This window comes from Pyrgilauda ruficollis, unplaced genomic scaffold (assembly GCF_017590135.1).
Source record: "Pyrgilauda ruficollis isolate IOZ18807 unplaced genomic scaffold, ASM1759013v1 scaffold8, whole genome shotgun sequence".
Classification (NCBI taxonomy): Eukaryota; Metazoa; Chordata; class Aves; order Passeriformes; family Passeridae; genus Pyrgilauda; species Pyrgilauda ruficollis.
Window position 1 is genome coordinate 6,425,390 of NW_024529932.1, and position 15,059 is coordinate 6,440,448.

The following is a 15,059-nucleotide window of genomic DNA, read 5'->3' on the forward strand; positions in this document are numbered from 1 at the left end:
GATGACTTAAACACAATGGTTCAAAGGATACTCTACAAAATTCTTGGCCAGTCAGCTGAAAACCAGAATACACCTGCAGAAAAATCAGGCTTTAACAGAAAAGCTATTCCAAGCATCCCTGCTACAAACAAGTTCCTATCTGCCTAGTACAGCCATTACCCTAACTTAGGAGAGTAATAATAATCTTCTTGCATACAAAAGAGGTACAACTAGCCTCAAAAAAACTCTACCCATTTACCCAAAAAAATCTAAATTTCAGCCTACGGCTCTGAAGCTGACTTCAGCTGAGGGAAGGGTGTCAACATTTTGGTATAAGGTTAGAGACTTAATGAACACGTTCTGCGAGGCCATCCAGTTCTAATGATAACTTCCTGACCCTGACACTAATTTGACCATAATATCAATTAATTCCTTAATTCAGCTACTTTCTGAAGTTCCTCTCCTTATTACAGAAAATCACTTCTTATCTCTTGACTTTCCTTTTGTCTGATGATCACAAGCTCAGTACAGATTATCTGCAAAGCAGCTATCAAGAAGCTCTCTAGCTTAATGTCTTGCTACAGCTCAGGAACACTCATTTCCTATACAGCCAGATGCAACCCACGTACCACAGCTTTCTTGGGGTATGAACCACCAACCCAGTGGCTGAATGTATGCTACAGTTCACCCCAAAACCAAAGTAAACCACTCCAATTAACATCACCTAAAAGCAGCACTTTTTCACTGTAATTGAAGCAAACTAGTAACCCAACTATATCTGCACGTAAGAAGTGAAAAGTGCTAGAAAAACACAAGCAGCCCAGAATTTTTAAAGGGTTGTCATTTAAGCCAGCTTTAAACTAAATCTGCATGGTACTACTACAGTCTCCATTTGGGCATAGTAAATGATACGTACTGTGTATGGAGAGACTCCTACCTGTGTGAGCATAACTCCAAGTTAGATACAAAGCAGTTGTGGGGCCCTTCTGAGTCACCAGATATAAAACTCTTACCACAGGCAACCGCATAAGCAGTTTTGGTTTGTGGGTTTTTTTTCTTCCTTATATCCTTCCTGAGGGATATTCAGCCATCAGCCTTAGCCTTTTACATTCACATATGCCTTGGATACATGGTAGCTCTGACTTACTGTTAACTTTTACATCTCTAACAAAAATTTTAACACTTCTGGAGGTCTGCCTAGTTACCAGGTCCACAGTCTCATCACTACACTATCATGTGGCACAGCTGTTTCTTCAAACACACACATAACCAGACACAAGAGATTTTCCTGCTGGAATCCTTTCCAGCCAGATCAGCTCCCCAAAAAAAAGAAAAAATTCTGTGCAAGAACATTAAAGCTGTGCCTGAACATATCAAGGTTGGTGCCACAGCTCTAAACTTCAGCACAGAAATCATTTCAGCAGATGGGACAGCCATGACAAGCTGATGGCCACAGACAGAAATGCTCTACCCTGACACCAACTACTACACAAAGCAATCCAACATGCATGTGCCCACTGACAACACAGCAAGCAGTGACAGGCTGAATATTATAACAGGTCAGACTGAATTTTACAACGTGTATAGCCACTGGCCATGCTGAATTGTGCATCTGAAGCAAGCAAGGCTTTAAGCAAGCCTCAGATATTACATTAATGCCACAATGACTCAACCATTTCATCTGCCAGTTTCACACACAAATCATGGTAATGAGTTCAACAGGAATATGTGCATATTTTGGGCTAACCTCAAGTGCAAGTATTCACAACACCAAAGTAAAACAAGTGTCTTAAATTACTATACAAGCTAATGAAAGAGTCTGAATAATATTTAACACAAACCCATCAATGTATTTCTATTGCTGGTGTTTCAGAACATGGGTAAAAGCTTTCGGGAACAGGATACTAAGTATAGGCTCACAAATACAGTTTACCTGTTTATCTGAACCATCATTACAAAAGCCTGGTATATCTCATTACTTCAGTTTTGAGACACTACTTCAGAATTTGTTTTCCAGTAGGTTTGGAGCTGCTTCAAATTTAATTCTTTCCTCTGATTTTTTGCATGGATTGAAGAAATTAACTTACTAAAAGTCATAATGTAAGACTCAAAATGTGTTTGTCACGCAGATTTCACAGAATTCAACAAAAAAGCATACGAAAAGACCTGAAACCTTGCAGAGACAGTAACTAAGAACAGTAAAAGGGCAAGATCTACTTAGTGAAGTATTTTGAAGCAAGTCAGTAAACTTTACTTTTATTCACAAGAGTAACTACTTACACACAGCTAAAGCTTACTAAAAGCATGCGAACTCTGATATCTTCTGAGCATCTTAAATGAACTACAGCCACCACTGTTACATGTGAATGCTGACATCTGTTTTCCAACTGATGCTTCCAGGAATATTTGAATAATTTTGCTTAACACAGCTTCTTCCTTGAGTCTTCCTACTCAATGAATGCTAAGAAATGCTTCCTTGCATGCACAAACAGAAGCAAAACACAGAGTCAACCTCAAACTTAATTCTATGAACGGGTATCCAAAACAAGCACCAGTAATTCTCAAGAATTCATCGAAGAATGAGCAGCACTCGGCATAGGAATTCATGGCAAATCAAAATCATACAGTTGACCAACACTGTTTTAGGGCAGCCACACTGCCATGTCTCTCCTCATCCACACACTTTCTATGTATTTCATGGCTGTTTAATCTTGGAAACACACTGATCAGCAAGAACACAGCACCATTTTGAGCCTTAAAAGCCATTATGTGTAATGTGGTAGAGAGCAAATTTTATCTACTACTCACGCAGCAAAATGCTGCTTAAGGATGTCCTTTATTATAAATGGAATAGAAAGGTAAAACAAGACAGAAAAACAAAGGACCTACTATAAATGCTTATCTATTACTTATATCCAAATGTATGTCTATTTCCAGAAAACAGGCAACACCAGACCACAGCAACAGACTTGAAAGATGGCTAAGTGGAAAGGGAATACAGAAACAGTAGAGAAACACTATGCCAGAGATATGAAAACAGGAAAAGGACATGTAAAATCCTGAAAAATAACTAGAAAGTGGCATTAACACAGTATGAAAAGAGTCAAGCTGTCACTTGATGGATCTTAATTTAAAAAAATGCAACACTTAATAGGAAAAACAAATACTGAATGACTAGATCAGAAACAGACCCGGGAATAGTAAATTTATTTAGATGTCAAGCCTGGGCAATAGAACACAGGCCATTGGTGTCAGTGGGTCACAGCACACATTTCAAAAATATGCCTTACTCTTGCTCCACGTGGAGCAATGAAGATTAACTTAGAATTCAAATCTATGAATCTATTCAAATCTATAACACACAATCTTTCAAATGTGTAAATTTACAAAAAATTGGATGTACAGCCAATCATATATAAACCAACCAAATGTGCACAAGCCACTAGAGACGAGAAAGAACAGAAATCTCAAGAGCAAGAATTTTCCAATGTTTTATTATCTTAGCTATGCACAATTGTTACCCCTGCTGCTACTTATGCCTATTACCTGCCATTCTACCAAAAGGCATCTCAGAGAAGAGCTTGGCTTTGTCTTCTCTCTATTTTCCCACTAATTAGTTCAAGACAGCAGTAACCTGTCCCTTCAAGCTTCCCCTCTTTCTCAGCTTTTCCTTCTTTGTTATGTGTTCAATCACCCTGGTCTTACATGAGGCTTACTCCAGAATATCCATATCTTTATTAGGACAAGAGTCTAACCAAAACCAGACTAAACACTGTAGATGGGTTCTCCCAGTATAAGACAGTGCAGAACCATCACTTTCTTTAAACTGCTGGCTACCACCTTACTTATTTCAGTCCACTATGGTGTTTACATTCATCCTGCTATACTGCACTATTCACGTTTAACTTGCTGCTCTCCAGGACTAGCCAAGGCTGGCTTCCATCCTATTAGTGCCCACATTGTACTATTCCCAAACATTCTGGAAATGAAGACACTTTTTAACTAACAATACATACTTTTAACACTATTCTTCATTAGTGCTTCTTCTTAATTGGTTGGGATTTTTATTATTTTTTTTTTAATCAGCATTTAGTCTACACTCATATATGTATAACCCAAGAACAAGTAGCTCTGTATGGTAACTGCTATCCACCATGCCTAATGGCATACCACTTCTCAGTGCCTGGCTGCACACATCTTCTCGGCTAATGCTTCTAAAATACTTTATTTTTGCGTATGCTTAGAAAGAGAAAAAACTATCATGCCAAAGTCTGCAAATTAACAAGTTTGCAGACAGACCGTTTTCTTTGCCTTTAGCATAACTAACATCAGCTAATACCCTCAACCAGATTTTTCATCCCTGAGAAATAATCAGGTATTGACTAACAACCTAGTATTTTGGGCATGGTATGGACAAGCTTCTTCAACACAATTTACTTGCAGTGATTAGTATTCAATGCATCAAGTAATTCAGAACAAAGAAAACTGAATTTAAAAGAGTAAGTAATATCATGCTATATGTAGGAGGGAAACTCATGCAGACTAAGACCAAGTAAACAGACAATGAAGCTACGGTGTAACAAAGGAAAGAAAAAATTCTCACCACAAAGAAAATGAGATAGAAAAAGAAGTGGGAGAAAATCAAATGAAAAAACCAACCACAAAATAGTTCAAGTTGTATATGAGGTAAGGTTGACGGGAAACAGAATCCAAGGCAAGAATAGATCTGGTCAGCAAGGCAAGTATGATAGGTTTTCACAGCTGCACTGGCTGGCTGGCTGCAAGTTACATTATGCAATCAAGACTCCAGGTTATCCAACTGTTTTAAACTGTAAAAGGTAGTCTTATTTTTAAGTAAGATGCATATTGTATTCATTAAGGCCATGGTTCCACAACTACAAACCACATCCAGTCCTGGACAGGACTACTGTAGTTTTGAATTTCTACTCCTTTCCCCTTTCTCCCTAGCTGTTTAAGGATTCTAACAGCCAGTCCATCATGGGAGCTCAGATGGTAGAAAGCAGAAACACAAAAAAACCAAGAGCAAATACTCTACACCTACATAGCCACTCACCCCCAAATTTCATTATGATGATTCATGGATCTAAATTAACTCCCAAAATTAAAAACATAAAATAATCAAAAAATCCAGAAAAGGCTGATGCTGGTACAAACAGGAAAGGACAATGACAAACCTAAGTTAGTTTGGTTTAAATGGTCATACAACCAAAGATATATACATGAAATTTAAACCCTTGAAAAATATACCAAGTAGTATTTGTTTCAAGCCAGTATTTCGTCTTTTGAATCCACATATGCAACTGGAAGTATAGTCTGAGCCTTAAAAAAAAAAAAAAATCCCCACCAACACAAACTATTAACTTTCCTAGCACGGAGCTTTTCAAATCCTCTATAAACTCTTGTCTAAAAAGAATAAAGTAATGCCTCAATAAGCTATTCCACCTTCTAGTTCTCATATCTGCTGAAAGGCTACACACTGTTCCATTTGATTTTGTACTGCTTAGGCAATAACTGACACTCAGAAATTCAGCCTTTAACACTGGAGATGGAAAGGGAGATGAAGGAAGCACACAATTATCTACCATGTTATTGGGTGCACCGTCTTTCCTAGATCAGAATTAAGTCACACTGTAATCTATTCTCTTTTATGTGAGCAATAGACTGAGTTTCTGAAGTCTGTTAATAGAAAGCATGTTTGCCACTCCTTCTTAAGTAGCTCTTGTGTATCTTCTCCAAACTTTATGGGTCTTCTGAGTTACTAAAATAAGCTGAATTTAGTTCAGATCATTACTGTACTATTCACAATATTAGTCAGACCATCTCAGTATTTCTATTTGTTAATTCTTTGGATAGAAGTATACATAAGGATGGTCAAACACAGTGACAATGGCAAATATCCAACTTTTGCTTCTGGTAAAAAACAAATCACCTTTGTTGTGCTCTCCATTTTCCTTCATTTCTAAATTGTGACTTCTTTTTTTGTTACATGGATTACACAGGACTTCTTACCTGGCCTCTCTAGATACTACTTGGCTTCCTTAATGAGGCATCACCTACCAGAACAAAAACATAATTTCCTGAATTCACTTTTTTTTTCAAAAAACATAACCACCCTTACAAGAAAAACTACTGCTACTACTAATAATTATTACAATAAACAAAATCCCATATATGCACATGTGCAAACACTAGTTATAAACTCAAAAGATGTCTGGTAAATTCTGCCAGCTTAATATACCAATCTATAAATGTTTAAGAATTCTTATTAACAATCAATTGTTGCTCAAACAAAACGATGACATTATCTCAGGTATAACAGAACACTAGGTCTTCTTCCCTTTTCCATACACACAAACACACAAAAAAAAAAAGAGAAAAAAGACACCAATACCACACCCATAGATCACAACTGTTATCACAGACTCCCAGGAGCCAAAGCTGTAGACCACATCATGCTAGCCACTGTGCAAACAGAGTAAAACTGTTCAAAGAGCAAACAATCTAAACATAAGGGGCAACAGATGGAGAGAGACAAAAATGAGAATACAAGGAAACAGCACCACCATAAACAATGGTTACAATTAGTTCTTGTTCTAAGGATGGTGTGTTTGAGTCCCAGGGTGACAGGAAAGGTGGTGGTTGGGTTTTGTTTTCAGTAGGCTTTATTTCCTAAAATCAGGTTCTTTTGCATTAACAGGCTGCAACTTGGCTTGCTTGTAAGGGTGCACACGCAGAACTTCTCCAAGCATGACAAGCATCACAGGAGAATGAATGAAATTGTTTAACTGCCCATGATGTCACTTCCTAAACAGCACTTACAATCTCATTAACAACAAAAAACAGATAGTACTCTTCACAGTTAAATCCCAACATTAGATTAAAGGTAAGTAAAACCTGTTGGTTTTACTGCCATAAAATGCAAAAAGACTAGAGAGGCAAAAGAGATGTCCAGGAAAGCACTCTGGAATAGAATTCCGAGTCCATATCAACAGAGCAGGATCATTCTTATCACATCTGTTAAGAAAAATTGTTATCACACGATACAGAGATCAAAGGCGCAATCTTGTACTCACCTGATTTTTTTAACACAGCTAAATAACAAACACCTAATTGATTAACAGTTAAGACACCACTTAATATGTGGGAGAAATCTACAGTCTTTGTTAGAAGAGTGTGTGCCATGTCTAAAACCAGGGCTAGAACCAAAGATCTCATGGCGCTGCTGTCTACAAGTAACAGCACAGAGAGTTTTCCTTTGCAATAGCAGCCTCAGCAAAAGGGCAGACATCCACAAAGAGAAGTCAAAAGCACACACAGAGATTTAGCTAGTTTAGAGGGCAGCAAGTCATGAAGAGAGAGAGACTTGAAGGTCATCCATACAGGCATGACAGCTGAGTTTATGAATGAGATGAACAAAATGACTTTTACAGAAATCTGATGTAGTACTAGGAGCAAATATCAAGCTAGAAAGATCTTACACAGATCTAAGGAAAAGGAACTCCAAAAAGAAATAAGGTTTTCAAAAAGAAATAAGTAACCAAGGTTACTTTCAAGGAGAGAGGAAAACAAAAAGCAAAAGGAAAAAAAGCACAGCTGCACTATAAGTTAACTCAAATGAATTAACTTTTTTTAATGTTCAGTATGGTTGCATTGCACAGAAGAGCCCAAATAAAGGTAAGATGCCAGTACATTTCCAACAAAAGCCTGCAGGAGGAAAACAAATATGTCCATGTTTCTTGGACTGACTGTGAATTATAAACAGTGCTCAATTAGTAAAATTTGGTATAACCCATACAATTCTATTTGCATGATTTTCTAGCTTTTTCAATACCATCTTTCACAGCAAAAGGTGAGAGGAAACTAAAAGCAGAAACCAACACAAACACAACACAAACTCCTCCATAATGCCACTCATCTCTCCTAGTGATCTGGCCCAGCAGAAGTTACATCAGTAGTTCTGGTTCAAATACCTAAGCAGCTGTTGTCCCCATCAGTGCCCACGTGGCAGCACATGCCCAAGCATACATGGCTACTGTAAAAACTATTCCATGGGGGAAAGGTGGAACTGAGATGACATCCTGCTTAGCATGTGTTGGGGGTAAAACTGATGAGCAGGGACCATGCCTGAACAGACTTCTGTAAGCACTAGGTACACAAATGTTGGTATTACAGCCTTTGGAAGCTACAGTGATGCTAACTGAAGGATTCTCATAGTCTTGTAAGGGTTAAAGAAGCTGTACAACAAAGATCATAAACATTTTAAATGAAGAAGTAACATATTACACGTTATATTTTTTAGAGACCTGTAACACATAGCTTTGCACAACAGCAAACACCATTAAGTAGTCTCATCTCAGACAAACTTAAAAAACCCAAACAAACCCAACCAAAACCCTCTTGTGCTACTAACACTCAGTATGGCTGGCTAGAGCACTGACAACACCTGAGTGTTTCAAACCAGGACTGCAGCTACTCTGCTAAGATCACTGAACACTTGCTTCTGCACCCCACCTCTGTGACGAGTCCCTGATATCCCTACAAGATTATTCTCTTCATAGCTGATGATGAGAAAGGGGTAGAGAAAGAAGTTAATGTAAAGCTAACCCAAAAAAATTTAGGAAACATGGACAAAAATTAAGCATTTAAGCATGACAACAAACTTATGAAGTACAAATGCCCTCTGAATCAAGAGCAATTTGAAAACATACATTGGTGGCAATCTTGTCACTAGAACACAAAAATTAACAATCTCTGTAGATTTTATTTATGCTGAACTAATAAAATCTGTATTGTAACCATTGGTTGAAATAATTTTCTTCTGATAGTAAACCGGAGCAAGAAAACAACTTTCATCACTGACATGTCCAGCCCAAGAGATACTTTGTGTGTGTGTGTGTCTTATTGAACGCTAGTGGCATTGAGTTCCACAGAATACATATAAAATGCATAACTTCTGGGAGTTCATGGAAAAGAAAAGTTTTCAACTGTCAAAATCATTTAAGTATAAACAAGTGGCATGGAAATAATCATCAGGTTGGAATCATTCCGGTTGGAAAACACACTAAAGATCAAGTCCAACCATTAAACTGGCATCACCATGTTCACCACTAAATGATGTCCCTACGTTTCACACTTCTAATTACTTGCAGGGATACCAACTCCACCACTTTATTGGGCAGCATACTTCTATGCTTGACAACCCTACCAGTGAAAAAAATTTCCCAAACATCCAAGCTAAACCTACCCTGGTGCAACTTGAGGCCATCTTATCCTGTCACTTGTAACCAGGGAGAAGAGCCTGACTCCACCTGGCTGCACCCTCCTGTCAGGCAGCTGCAGAGAGTGATGAGGTTCCCCTGAGCCTCCTTTTCTCCAGGCTGAACACCCCCAGCTCCCTCAGCTGCTCCTCACAGCACTTGTGCTCCAGACCCTTCCCCAGCTCCATTGCCCTTCCCTGGACACGCTCCAGCCCCTCAGTGTCTTTCCTGCAGTGAGGGGCCCAGAGCTGAGCACAGGATTGGAGCTGTGGCCTCAGCAGTGCTGAGTACAGGGGGACGGTCACTGCCCTGCTCCTGCTGCCACACCAGGGCTGATCCAGGCCAGGGTGCCATCGGCCTTCTTGGCCACCTGGGCACACACAGGACTGTATTCAATCGAGCCAACCTCAGCAGCAATGAATGCTGCTTAACCATCTGAGCAGGGGGTAAGGGATGGAGATTCACATGACAGCAAAGACACAAAGCTTGTCTGTGCATTAGAAACCACAGAAGCACCTGAGAACAGTCACACATGAATCAGCACTTCTCTCCCCAAAATAGGTGGCAGGATGAATAGTCCCAATAAAGTGCATTTACACCAATACACGCAGCATGGGCAACAAACAGGAGGGGCTGAGATAATTCACCGTGCAGCTGGAAAACTATGATATAAAAATCAATACAGTGAAAGTCTTAACTGAAGAGGCCATAACATGCAACTGCATTCGAGGAGTCTCAAACTTCTGCCTTCTATCAAAAATTTCTCTTGGAAGTACAAAATGCTATCTGACAAACTTGCAAATCTCAGTACAAAATGAAGAATGTAAATAGTAGCATCTAAATTGAGTAAATATTCATACATCAAGTTGGCATGTACTGCCAGCCATATCTGCCAGCAGCACATAGGGCAAGCTATAAATATGGAATACAAGCTAAGCTTCATCTGAACTTTAATGTGTAAGCAAGCAACCCAGTTAGCCACAAGAGCATTCAACTACCAAGATTAAATCACTGGAACAAAGTTAAGTAGAAGTTGAAAAGAAAACACTTTCAGCTCTGGAGCTGAACACAATTTCAGTGGACAAAAAACTCCACTGCAACATAGGAGGCTTTTAAGGCCCTCATGAGGCAAGTATTACCTCAAACTTCTCACACTGGACACCTGAGTAGTCTTTTGAACTCTTGTGAACTCCAAATTCCAATCCCTTTCCACAAATTGGTTGAGCTCATTGTTAATTGCGATGGAAAAATAAATAGTTCTCCATGAACAGTGAATTTTCCATTAGCAACAATTCTTGATACAAGTTCTTAACAGAACTCCCCATACTGCTTTTGTTGCAGGGTGTATCAATTGAGTGCAAACTCAAACAATGTGACAAAACTTCAGTAATTCTGTACTTGGTCCTCAAAATCAAAATGAAAACTTCTCAAACACCACAAGATGATTCATGATACTGCAGGACCAAAAAAACCAAAACCCAAACCAAACAACTCCAGCAAAAATCTGACAGACATTGTACCAGCTTTGTACTACGTCCCTCTGTACATACTTGAGCAAGCTCTACAAAAGAGAAACTTGCTTTCATTTTTTCACTTCCACTTTGACATTCTTGCTGATGCAAATCCCTCTTAGCATGTTATTACAGGGTAAGCAACAGTAGAATGCAATCATATATTTGAAGTCAAAGAGGATTAATAACAACAATATAAAGCCAATTTAGTAGATAATAAAGTGAATTTATTGCTCTAATTAAGAGAGACTTCTATTAAAACAAGTTACTTAGTTTAACCACCAAATAACATGGCTGATGAGTTTGGTTCCTAGAGATGACCTTGCAGCATTGAGCACCAAATACATTTCCTCCCAGAACAGCATAGTCCTATCACATGCCATAAGAAGGCTGTACCAGCATCCTCACAGCTAGAGGAGGACAATGTGCCACCTACCAGGATGCTTTTGTGCAAGACGTTTACTAAGTCTTACAAAGATTTACTGAATCTTAGCTATACGGCTATTCTTGGCAGTATTCTCATCTTTTCATAAGCAGCCACACAAAGCTGCTATAATTTTTGTCGAACCAGCCTCAGTCTCCCTCCTTCCAAAGCACCATTTGCCTTGATTGCTCCTAGAAGTAACTTTTTTTGACATGAAGGATCATCAGAAAAAACAGAACAGCTGTTAGACTGGAATGCATAATGAATGAAACAGAAGTAAAATTAGATGGTAGCCTTGCATCCAAGATATGGTAAGAGTTAAAAAATTACTATTAAAATGCTGTAGCAAATCAAGGGTTGGAACAGATGACTTTATACTAAAGATAACATGCCATCTAAACTCTTACGAGCATTTAATGTGGTTCATAATTTTAGATGCCCAGAATAAATACAGATCTGATGTCCTCATCCTAAGCAGTGAGGTTTTGCAGCGAACCACTCATTCTTTGTACATGTTAGCCACCAAAAAGTGACAAAGAAAGTTGCAAGCTCTGCGAATCTGGAAAATCTACCACGTAAAACAGCAAGGGACAGAAACAGAGGGGGGGAAAAAAATTTCAATACACGAGTGGTGGGGAAGACCACCTGAATCCGTGCTGTACCCAATCGAGGGACCCAGAGCGCAAGAGAGGCGCTGCCTTTTTGTTTTGTTCTCGGGCTGCACGTTCCCAGCGGAGCCGCCGCGCTGCCCGCCGGCGCCTCTGGCGGCGCAGCCCGCGCACCGCGCCGGGGCCCGGGCCCGCCGCGGCAGCCGCCGAGCCTCCGCCGTGCGCTCGCAGCCTCGCTGCGCTACCTGGCGATTCTGGAATCCCCCACGCAGCTAAAAAACAGCCCCAATGTTAACACGGGCAGAAACTAGAGTCAAGTTACGTCCCAGCCGTACCCACAGGGATTGGCAACAAGCCTCTCCTTAGCCAACCTAACACCCGACAGAGATCAAAATCTGCTCTCAAAATCCCACGCAGACAAAACACCAAAAATGCTCGCTATTGGGAACCTGTGGGTTTCACCAGTGTCCTCCAGCTTCCTGGGGAAGGGACAAAGTGGATGGCTCAGAAGCCCAGCCAAGGAACCCAACAAAACCACGCAGCAAACAAATCTGTGGGTGTAGAGAACCAGCCTGAATGCACAAAGAGACGATGGAGCGCGCTTCTCCATCGCAAACTGCTGGGCGATTTTAAACCTCCCATGCCTCTTCTTAGCTTCGAGATGATACGCGGGACACGTGATTCGAGCAATGGGGGGGGAGAAAATTCAAGATGGCTGAAGGTGTCTTGTCAGGGATTTTCATACACGCTCCAGAACTCTAGAGGGCACCCGAAATATGCCCTCCTCCTCCTCCCTCCCGAGCCGGGTAACGTGAGCAGCGGCAGCAGCCCGTCGTCTGCCTGCCAGAGTTGGTATTGCAGGAGCGATGTCTGCAGCAGCAGCAGCGCCCACTCTGCGAGGAGGAGCCGCCTCACAGCCATTACTGGGGCTTCGCCCCAGGGCAGCAGCTACTGAATCCAGGAATTTCCCCACCCAGCCCTGGAGGGACCTCATTCCACCTCTACCCCCGGAGAATACGGGGCGGGGGGAACAGCTGAAGCCCGCTGGAAGCAGGTCTAGCGAAGGCAGAAACAGATACACAAATAGCACTCACAATGGAGCTCCCTCTCCTTGTTGGTCGCTGCCAAGGCTGCACCAAACTGGGCTGGAGCCTAAGGGAAAGACACGGGGTTAACACGGGGCAGCGAGGATCAGGCAGCGCCCCCAAGGAGCGTTTCCATCGCCTGGCCAGGGCAGGTACTGCCTGCATCACTCACCACTTCCCTTTAATCCCAATCTTTCATCTAAATTAATAAATAAACAAACATAAATCCACTGCCCTCACCGGGGGCGGTGGGGTACACCTCACGGCACACCCACGCAGATTGTCCTCGCTAAAGGAAGGAGAGACAAGGAGCCCTCCGAGGGCGCCGCCACACCGGGGGCTTCTACTGCGAGTGTGGGGGACAGGGGCAGCGGTGGCACCCACGGCGGGGAACAGCGAGTGTTACCTGCGAACTTGCCCTATCAGCCCTGAACGGGCGCCCGGAGGGCCGCGGCGCCCTCAGCAGCACGGCCCCGGCCCCGGCCGAGCGCCCGCGCCCCCCGCCCGCTCGCGCGGCAGTTGCCCCTGGTCTCGGGTTTGCCCCCCTGCAGTCGGCCAGCAGCACTACCGCCTCCTGTCCGCCATTAGAGGGACCCAGCCGAACAATACGGGAGGGGAGCCGCGCAGCGCCGGGCAGGGGAGGGGAGAGGAGGGAGGTACCCGCGGGGGGGCTGCGAGGGCGGTGGGTGGGGGAGGCACCGGGGCAGAACAACAGCCGAGGGCCCGGCGGGGAAGGGAGAGAGAGAGTTAAAATAGGAGGCGCTAGAGCAGACCCGGCCCTTCCCCCAAATCCCCCTGCCCCCCCCCTCCCTTCGGGGCTGCCCCCAGGCGCCCCTCCATTTTTCCCCACCGTCCCCCTCCGTGCGATGGTTATGCGCGGGACTGCCCCCGGTGCCGCCCGCACCCCGCCGCCAGAGGTGGCGGCGCGGCAGCGACACCGCGGGGTACTTCGGCCGGGTAGCTGGGAGGCACGGCGGCTGCTCTCCCTCCCATCCCCGCCCTGGGGGCAGCTGAGCGCCGCCAGCCCCCCGCCAGCCCGCCCCAGTGAGGCGCAGCGCCCCGCGCCCCCGCCTTACCCGGCTCCCCACCGCCTGCGGGCACGAACCCCCCCGCGGGGGACGCACGCACTCTGCGCTACTCCTCCGGCGCCTCAACTCTAACTCGGTCCAGTCCCGGGCGAAGCGCAGCTGCTGGCGAAGGGGAGGAGGAACCGGGCCAAGGGAGCTCGGGGAGATCCGCCTCCCTGCCCCGGCATTGGCTTTCCCAGAGGGCGGGCTCTGGCGCTGGGCTAGCCGAATGGGTGCGCCGCCCATCCATCAGAGCCGCCCGCAGCCGGTTGACCCTATAAACTGCCAATCTTCCTCCTGGCCATGCTTGGGGTTCTTCCCACTTTGATCCATCAGGTTTGAGGAACCCGGATCGCTGCCCACCGACCGGCTCGTTACCCGTGCCCAAGGGTTGCGCTGTCGCTCCCCGCGCCGCTCTTTGACAGCGGCAACTCGCAGAAGTTCTTGGTGCCGCCGAGCCGGCTGCGCCCCGCCGGCCGCGGGCAGCGTGCGCTGGCCGTCCCGGCCGTGCGCTCGGTCCCTGCGGGCGCCACCGCTCCGACCGTGGGGCGCGGGCTCGCCTCTCCCGCTCCGTCCCCCGCCGCCGAGCCATAAGGGCTGGCAGTGCTTATCCGAAGGGTCCCACTCCACTCCTTCCCTTCCCTCATTAGGGTTTTGAACCTGGGGCCATTCCCATGGTGGACAGAGCATAGGTAATGGAAGCATTCCCAGAGGGAAAAGGGAGAGTTCACATCTCCTAGGGAGGGCGCCTGACCCGCGTCCCCGCAGCCTGCCCCGCCGAGCCAGCGCCTCCTCAGCCGAGGCCGCCTTGCTGCCCCCGCCCGCCGCGGGGGAGGGCGCCATATCAGCCGCCGATATGGCTCCTGGAGGAGATGGTAGTGGTGGTGGTGGTGGTGGCAGTGGTGGTGGCGTCCTCCATTTTGTCGGAAGCCGCTGCGGGGAGCTTGGTACCAATTTGAACCAACGTGAGGCGCAGCGGGGAGTCCATTTGAACAGCCTCCGTCCGGCTTCCCCGCGGGAAAAAGAGCCGGGTACCCCAGGCAGTGCCGCGGGGTGGGGACGAGTGCTCCGGCCAGGCGCCGGGAGCCAACTCTCCGCCCGCCCTTC

The 15,059-nt window shown here is 44.6% G+C and overlaps 1 protein-coding gene across 10 annotated transcripts in view; it reads right to left on the bottom strand.

The window, feature by feature from the left end:
- Positions 1-14,084, bottom strand: part of ZMYM2 (zinc finger MYM-type containing 2) — an 87,820-nt gene extending 73,736 nt beyond the window's left edge. For 9 of the 10 annotated variants that reach the window (XM_041487199.1, XM_041487200.1, XM_041487198.1 and 6 more), the window contains exon 1: positions 13,962-14,084. The gene's annotated coding sequence lies outside the window, so the exon portion shown is untranslated. Of the gene's footprint in view, positions 1-12,894; positions 12,953-13,961 lie in introns of all 10 variants that reach the window. The other variant, XM_041487196.1, reaches the window with a different exon arrangement.
- Positions 14,085-15,059: the final 975 nt, after the last annotated feature.